At 53.4% G+C, this 8,529-nt stretch overlaps 1 long non-coding RNA gene across 1 annotated transcript; it reads left to right on the top strand.

Annotated features, from left to right (window-relative positions):
- The first annotated feature begins 3,194 nt into the window (after window positions 1–3,194).
- On the top strand, window positions 3,195–5,091 carry LOC105746264 (uncharacterized). The gene is made up of 3 exons (XR_001118706.4): window positions 3,195–3,285; window positions 4,632–4,687; window positions 4,851–5,091. It is a non-coding gene; the product is annotated as an uncharacterized lncRNA (long non-coding RNA).
- The last annotated feature ends 3,438 nt before the right edge of the window (window positions 5,092–8,529 follow it).

The following is an 8,529-nucleotide window of genomic DNA, read 5'->3' as shown; positions in this document are numbered from 1 at the left end:
GGAGGCCCGGGGCTTGAACCGCGAACCTCCCATGTGGTAGGTGGACGCCCTAACCACTGGGCCAAGTCTGCTTCCCTGTACTATTTTTTTAAAACAGTTGTTACCCTTGTTACAACTGATGAAAGATTAAAATAGTTCTACCTTCCATCCATTATTTACATTAGGATCAGACAGACTTCTTGGGGCGAGCTCAGACAGCTTTGTTGTGACTCCTCTAGAGAGAAGCCTCAGCACGTGGAGAGGCGGACCTCATTCACGAACATCATGGAGGACGGCTCTCTCAACGCCAAGCAAGCTCAGCGAGCACCAGTGAAAACCCCAAGGGGGCAGCTGAGCCCCGTGGTTACCTGTGGGAGAGGAAGGAGGCAGGGCCAGGGGGCGCTGCAGGCTCCTGGGGTGCTGGTTGTATGTGGTGACTGGGGTGGTGTCACGTGGGTGCTTGCCGTAAAACACTACACCCATTTTTCGCACTCTTCTGTATGTACATCCTCACACCAAATTCAAAGCAGAGGAACAAAATGCAAAGAGAATCTGTAAACGGACAGGATTTAGTAACTCATTGTGAGAGTAGGGGGTGTTGAGGAGTCAAAGATGACCGGATGGTAAAGAGCCACTTTGCGCACTCCACCTGCAGTCAAGGGCGGCACGCACAGCAGGAGAATTTCCAGGTGGGCCCGGTCCACCTGCGCACTACTGTTGCCTGTGCAAACTGATACTGAGCACAACTTTGGGGGCAAAATTAGGCAATTATCTATCAAAAGCTTTGAAAATGAGCCTATGCTTTGAGCCAGTAATTGCTCCAGTGAAAATACTCCAAAAGAGAAATGCAAGATATTCGTTGCCCTGTCATTTTTAACACTGAAAACTGCGGGTGGGGCGGGGAATATATGACAATGAAGAACACAACAGAATCAGCCCTCCGTGTCCTGCAGTGGGGTCTGAATTCCGGTGGTGACACTAGCTGCCAACAGCAGGCGGGGCGCCTCCCTTCTGGGTCTGCGTTCCGCACGTGTGAAATGGGGGGCTGCTGCCTGGGCGCAGGGCTGGCCCCTGGCTCACAGCCCCCAAGAGCCTCTCTGGACTGAGGGGGTGGAGACCCACCGAGGTCTGATCTCCTTGGCCTCCGCAGCCTCCCACGGGTGGGCCCGCCCTCCAGCCCCTCCCTGCCCTGTGTCGGGTTCCTGTGTCCCGAGCCCGGCGGCCCAGCCACCAGCCCGCCCATCCCCTTCCCGCCCCCGGTGAATGGGCTCTGGCCAGAACCACTGTCGCTGCCCAGCAAAGCTCGCAACGCCAGCTGTCCTGGCTTGGCAGAGCGGGCGGCAGCACCTGTCACACAACCTGCCGGGCCTGGGGTAGGGCCTGGCCGCGGGAAGCCACTTGCCCACACCACGCGTGCCTGCCGACCAGCCCAGCCTCTCGGGGGCGAGCTGGCCTCCTGACCGACGGCTCTGCCCCTCATGAGGACACCCTCCAGGGCCCCTGCCTGGTGCGCGGCCCCCTGCCCTGGCCCTGGACGGCACGTGCCTGGTGAGCCCCTGGATGCCACTGCCCCAGTTAGATGTCAAAGCCCTGTGGGAGTGCAGCAGAAACGGCCACGTGTGGCCCTCTTCTTCATACTTTCCATGGATGGCATAAAATCTTTTTCAACCGAGAGAGGGTTTGCCCAAGGTCACACTGAGTAAGCAGCAGAGAGCCGAATTCAGGTCTCCTGTTTGCCAGTGCCCCCGCCCCCCAGAAAAGCATGTCTTCCTAGGAACACACACGGCGCCAGCAGCAGGACGCCACGCTCGAGTGCCCTGCGTGTGTGACCTCGCTTCACGCTCACCATCGCCTGGAGAACCAGGCCCGGCTGCCCCGCTGGGGCTGAGAGACAAGGGCACTGCCCAAGGCCACTCAGCGGTGGGGAGGAAGCCCTGGACAGCAGCTGCTCTGCGTTTTTTTTTTTCAGGAGGTGTATTTTTTTTTTCATCTTTTTTTAAAAAGATACATAGATCACAAAAAATGTTACATTAAAAAATATAAGAGGTTCCCCCACTCCCGTTCCTTCTATTCAGGCTCCAGCTTGGAGAGTTTACCCAGCACCAATGGCAGCAAAGAATTTCAGAGCTGGAGGGGACAGGTGCCGGAGGAGCCAGCTCCCGGTGTCGAAGCAGCACAGATGGAGGGCTCCAGCTGTCCCCACACAGCACCTCCACCGCGAGAAGGCCAAGCAGGCTGCAGGGCAGGGTCCAAAGCAAGCCCTTAAGCAAACAAAAGCACGGGCTGCTCTGCCTCTTTCTGGTGACAATTTCCTTTCCTTCATCCTGCCTTCCGCCCAGTTAACCCCCATGACTTTATCACGAACTTCAAGGTCGTTTCAAAGGCAGGCCTGGGTCAGAGTCACACCGGACACAACTGCCTCATAGGACCCCCGCGAAGTTGCTGCTAGCACCTCTGTCCCCATTTACCTCTTCAGAGTCCAGACGGTTTCCATGCCTCCCCATTCAGCTTCAGACACTCCTTCCAAACCAGAAACAGAGCTTACTTGCTTCACAACTTTAAGCGCATTTAGACTGCAGCCTCGGTTCAGGCTGAGCTGTCTCTGTGGCCTTGAGGGAGACCCACGCACCTGCCCTGTGGGGGCATCCATCACACAGGCCAAGCGAGCGACCCTCGAGTCCTGGAGGGAATCGGGTTCATGGGCTCGTGTTGTCTGTGGCATCAGAAGCAGCAGCTCAGGGCTGCCTGGTAAAACCAATCGGCTAGTTGGCATAAGGCAGAGGGCTGGGCCAGTTTAAGCAAGCCCTAGGCATACGTAGTGTGTAGACTACAGGCTAAGTTTAAAAGCAACAGTCAATTAGATCTACATGCCTCCCTAGAGCTGAGGGCCATTTTGCATTGGGAACTGCAAAGTTGGAGGCTGATGAGGGGAAGTAACTTTCAATCCAGTCCAGAAAATACCAAGTACCTACCCATACTAGGTTATCTGCTGCCTTAACAGGTGTGGCCTCAGTGGACTCTGCAAGCAGAGAGGTACGGGGAGAGTGGCCACCAGTACAAGATGCCTGCGTTCCAGGGACCCGCAGTCCAGCAGGGAGAGCCGTCAACCAGTGTCATCCGATGAGCAGATGGGGAGGGGTGGGGTGGCTCAGACAGGGTGCAGGGGGAAGGCCTCTCCGTGGGGCGGGGTAGTTCAGCTCAGACCTGCAGTGAGAGGAGGCGCTGCCGAGCGAACACAAAGGCTGCCGCGAGGGGGCCTTCCAGGCAGAGGCGACGTGTTAACGCAGTGAGGAAGGAAGGGGCTTGGTATGTCTGAAAAACTAATAACTGGCCTGCGTGGGAGGGGGGCCAGTGAGGAAAGGGGTGGGCTGCTATGAGAAGAGTTAGCGGGAGCAGGAGAGTTGGGGGACAGGCCGCGCAGGGCCCCAGAAGCCTTGGTGAGAAGTCTGCATTTTGTTCTTTTCAAGGGGTGGAAGCAAAAGAATTCCATAACGGGATATGTCTTGAAATGCCCTTGAGGCTGAAGGGAGAGGACACTGCCAGGTCAGTGGGACCTGGGAAACCCACTGGGAAGCTACTTCAGCGATCCAGCCTAGAAATGACCAGCGCTTGTCACGTCAGGGTGCGCGTGTGGAACAGACGCTGCCTGAGGAATTTTACACTGACATGCATTAATGGGAATTGGGAGCTTAAGAATCCAATGGGGGAGCTGAAAACAACGAAAAAAAAAAAGGGATTTCCGTTGGAAAACGACTGACCCACCAAAGGAGGTAGAACCTCTGCCCAAATCCGGAAGCTGGGAAGGCCCCACCAGGACTACTGAGTACAAGAGCATGCAGCTCGGGCGGTGGCCCAGGGGTCAGAAAACACTGCCACACCCAGAAAACCGAGGCAGGGACCAGGAAGGTGCAGCTCCTCTCCAAGTCCCTGCCAGAAAAAAAGCGGGACGGCGGCCCGTGCCCTGCTGCAGCCTCCTGAACGGGGCATCAGGCTGAAGGAACCTGATTTCCGCCCAAAGCCTGTTGGAGGGGAGCCTGGGAACCGCAGCGTTTCCCTTTCCAGTCTCTGAAATCTCGGGTGCCGTGCAGGAAAGAACTGGATCGGAGGCAGGGCCACCCCCACCCACAGCCCTGGGGACTTAGCGGGGTGGGGAGGGCGACCCAACCAGCGTGAGGGGCGTGAGGGACATTTTGCCCCGCGGCCTGTGGATGGATGACCGCAGAGGCCGCAGGGCGGCCCCAGGGCTTGGGATCTGTGCGGTGGGGAAGAACCACAGGCCTGGGTTTGAGTCTGCTAGAGGCTGGTTTACTCAAACAGGCTGTGTCGCAGGCTGGAATCTTTCTAGGGGAAAAAAGCCCCAAAGCACAACTCATCTGCTGGCTCTATTAATAGCAAATAGAGCTGATAGATGTGTGAAATGTGCACCCTAACTTGCTATTAAAGAGGGAAGCAAAGCGGGGAGGAGGAAAGACCTGGAATAACATGGGGCATTGTATTATTCAAAAGAAAAATTTAAATGTACCCAGTACATTTAAACGAGAAATGTGTTTTTATTCAACTGTTTTCTTTGTAGTTTTTAATTGTTTACATTTTCAATTATTAAATGTACAAAATAAAGTTAATAGTAATAAAACATAGTTTATTTTTTTTAGGAAAAGAAAAAAATGACAAAATGCAAAGAAAAGCAGAAGCAAGAAGAAATTGGGAGGTAAGATACAAAAAGGAGAGAATTCTAGAGGAAGGAGGGATGGCTGAGCACACAGAAAGAGGTAGGGAGGCAGAGTAACAGTGGGCTGTGCGTGAAGTCAAGAGAGGGAGCCCCAAGCAGCCAAGAGACTTGTTCTCTCCTGTAAAAGAACAACTCTCTTCAGTTCACACTAAACAGGAAAGTATGCCCCAGGGGCTCTGGCCGCAGTCTCAAATTCCCCTGTCCCAAGGAACTGACCTGACCAGTGGGAACAGACTCCGCGTGCTGCTCAAGCCACCTCCACCTGTGCGACCCAGATGTGGGCTGCAGCCGCCTCCTGGCTTTCCGACCTTGAGTGGTGAGCTCCTGTTTTGTCCCTGGCTCAGAGTTCTATACCTAACCTTTAATTCTTTATTCTCCCGCCTCACCCAAGATAAGCATTATTACTTAATGCTTTTTTTTTTAAAGATTTTAAAATTTATCTCCCTCCCCCCCACCCCGAGTTGTCTGCTCTCTGTGTCCATTTGCTGCGTGTTCTTATTTTCTGTCCGCTTCTGTTGTTGTCAGCAGCACTGGGAATCTGTTTCTCTTTGCTGCATCATGTTGTGTCAGCTCTCCGTGTGTGTGGTGCCATTCCTGGGCAGGCTGCACTTTCTTTCGCGCTGGGCGGCTCTCCTTACGGGGCGCACTCCTTGCGCGTGGGGCTCCCCTACGTGGGGGACACCCCTGCGTGGCAGGGCACTCCTTGCGCGCATCAGCACTGCGCATGGGCCAGCTCCACATGGGTCAAGGAGGCCTGGGGTTTGAACTGGGGACCTCCCATGTGGTAGACGGACGCCCTATCCACTTTCCAACTAATGCTTTCTTCACACTCACATAACACATAAACATGTACTTACACACTTGTTTTTTCTGGAGGGAAAGCTTTTAAAACAACAAAGTGGGATCACACATGTGACATCTCCGTGCATCTGATTCTTCTCCAGGTGGCTGGCTGGATGGCTGCAGTCTTCCACATTATGCACACACCTTCCCCTAGTGACAGGCATCCCCTCTGTCTACTTTTTGGCCACTACAAAAAAGTGTTCCAATCAACCAGTGGGGATGCTAGCTTCAAGAGAGGTGGAATTTAATTCTGAAATGCTAATTCTTTTTCCAGTCCTGACTGCCTCTTGCGGAAATGGCAACCTGGAGAAGGCATGATGCATGTGCAAGTACAACTCAGAGCCCCGAGTAACACCAACGGCGAGGAGGGTGACTGCTGCAGAGGGCGGGTGGGCGCAGGGCTGGAGGGCTGAGGACATGGGGATCAAGTGGCCAGAGAAGAGCATGGGGAGGACGTCGTTCCGGGTGGAAGGTGAGAAGGGACAGGGTACATTTTGGGACATGGTAATCACATAAGATGGGTGGACTGCAAGAAAGACATCCTGCAAGGGAGAGGGAGTGGGTGAAGGAAGACTCTGGAGTAGAGGAGGACCAGGGCCCAAAGCTGACTGAAGATTACCCTGCGATCAGAGCTTCCACAGCTATACCAGCCAGGACGAGCCCTTCCCAGGAACCTAGAGGAAGTATCTTAAACTGGCTGGACTATTCATTCTAGGGTTTCTTTTGAATCAAATGCTATTACTCCCACCAAGTCAGTGACTTCTACCTACCATGTCCCCCACCTTAAAGAAAAGAGAGTTTCCATGAAGAGGCCTGGAACCCAGTCGGCCTGTTTGTTGCTGGACTCCTGGGACCCAGCAGGGTAGTGACACTGGATATTTAGTAAACTGAATTAATTGCTTCTGACTTCTGTATAGTTCACTGGGGGAAAAAGACTGATAATTCCAAAACAATGTCATAAGTAGAATGAAGACATGCCCAGGGCAGTTGGAACACAGTGACTCTCTGGAAACAGTTTCAGAGCTAGAAACAGTCCAAGTTTATTTGAGGAGAATGCAGAGGTGGTAAGAATTTAGAGAAGTTTAAGAACTTGGTCTTTAGCTATAGAGGGAAGGAAACAACCACAAACACAGTTAACCATTTCACTATTAGATTTTTAAATGGGGAAACTAGCTTCCAACTATCATTTTCCTTCTGATGGGGAAATGTTACAGATGGCTAATATTTGCAGATGATCTTATACAAATGGGAAATAATGAAAAATAAGTTATCACAAATTCAAAGATTGGACTTCCACAAGCTCTTCTTTATGTTTTTTAATTATAAAATATGTTTGACTCCTACACATAAAAAGTAAAAACAAAGTAACCAAAATCCTACTTCCCAGAAGCTACATTAATTGTAGCTGAGCGTGAGGGTTTCGTCCTCGCTCAAGCCCAAGAGTCGGGGGGGCTTGCTCCTGCCAAACCGCCGGCGGGGGGTGCTCCAAGAGGGAGCACCGGTTCTCCAGGCGTGGGGGACGCGCGGTTGAAAAAGAACCACGGAGACCGCTTGGGCGCAAGAACAGGTCTGCTCTATTACGGAAGTACACTTGGTTATATAGGGTTGGGTAGAGGGAGGAGCGCGATGAAGGGAGGGCTGGCCCAGGCGCGGCCGTGGATAGGCTGAAGCTGGTGGATAGACTTGATGTAAGCAGTTACCGGGGAGGAGGGCAGATTGTAGGTTGGCAATATGGGAGGGACTGGCGGGAAGGAAGGCGGGGGCTGGAAGGGGAGGAGGGGTGGAGAAAGGCGGTAACAATTGCTCCTTTTGTTTTTAAAAGAAAATATAAGCAACAAGTTTTGGTGCGCGTGGTGAATGACTCGGCGTGCGCAGCAACAATAGACAAGGATAGGAGGAGGAGTAGGAGGAAAAGGATGTCATAGGGACGGGCACAGGGATAAGACGAAGGGGTGGGGGGAGACCACGAGGACCGGCCGGTCGTGAGCGGACAACATAGCATCTGGCCAGGACGTATGTGTCCATCATTAGGGTCGGCGTGCGCCGAGCCTTGCCAGCGAAACGGGCCCGTGATGTCCCTGGACTCCCCGCCCGAGGGGGAGGAATAGTTGGGGAGAAGTGAGGGAAGAAAGGCAAGAAGTTATAGGCGTGCGGTTTGGAGTAGGTGGCGCGGGCGGAAAGGGCGGGGTGGACGGCTGGGGGGGGACTCAGCGGTGGCGAGGCGTTGGTAGTGGACTTGTACAAAGGAGCTGAACACTGCATTGGCTTGGTCTTTGGCAAGGTGGACTATCCTTCTGATGGCCCAGGGGCCCACAGTGAGGGCTAAAAGGATAATGATAAGGGGGCCTAGGAATGGGAGCAGGTACGGGAGGAGGGTATGGAAAACACTGGAAAAATAGTTTGCGTTTTCTCGCTCTTTGCAGCGTCTATCTAGTCCCTCTTGGACTTTCTTTAGGTTGTCCTTGACCAGGCCTGTGGAGTTGGCGTATATGCAGCATTCTTCTCCAAGGGCGGCACATAGACCCCCTTCTTTAAGGAGGAGGAGGTCGAGGCCGCGACGGTTCTGGAGAACTACTTCAGAGAGAGAGTTAAGAGAGTCTTTTAGGTATTTTACAGCATTATGAAGATAGGTGATATCCTCGTCAACGGCCTGTCTGAGAGAGGAGAGGGCAGAGGACTGTGTGGCGAGGGCGGCGATCCCTGTGCCTGCTCCTGCAATACCCAGAAAGGAAGCAACTGTTAGGACTGCAGTGATTGGCTCCCTCCTCTGTAATTGGAGAGAGGTTTGTGTGCGCAGCAGACGGCGGAAGAAATCGGTGTCAGAGTGGTAAAGGACTCGAGGGGTGAGAAGGATGAGCAGACAAGTTTCATTGGTGGCATTGAGGGTGGCAACATTGAGGCAGGGGGTTAATCCGGTGGAGGTACAAAGCCACTGGGAGGTGTTAAGGGGGATTAAGAATTTGGCGGAAGCGCTAGGA

The sequence above is a fragment of the Dasypus novemcinctus genome, chromosome 3 (genome assembly GCF_030445035.2).
Source record: "Dasypus novemcinctus isolate mDasNov1 chromosome 3, mDasNov1.1.hap2, whole genome shotgun sequence".
Lineage (NCBI taxonomy): Eukaryota > Metazoa > Chordata > Mammalia > Cingulata > Dasypodidae > Dasypus > Dasypus novemcinctus.
This window is presented reverse-complemented; position numbering and strand designations above follow the sequence as displayed.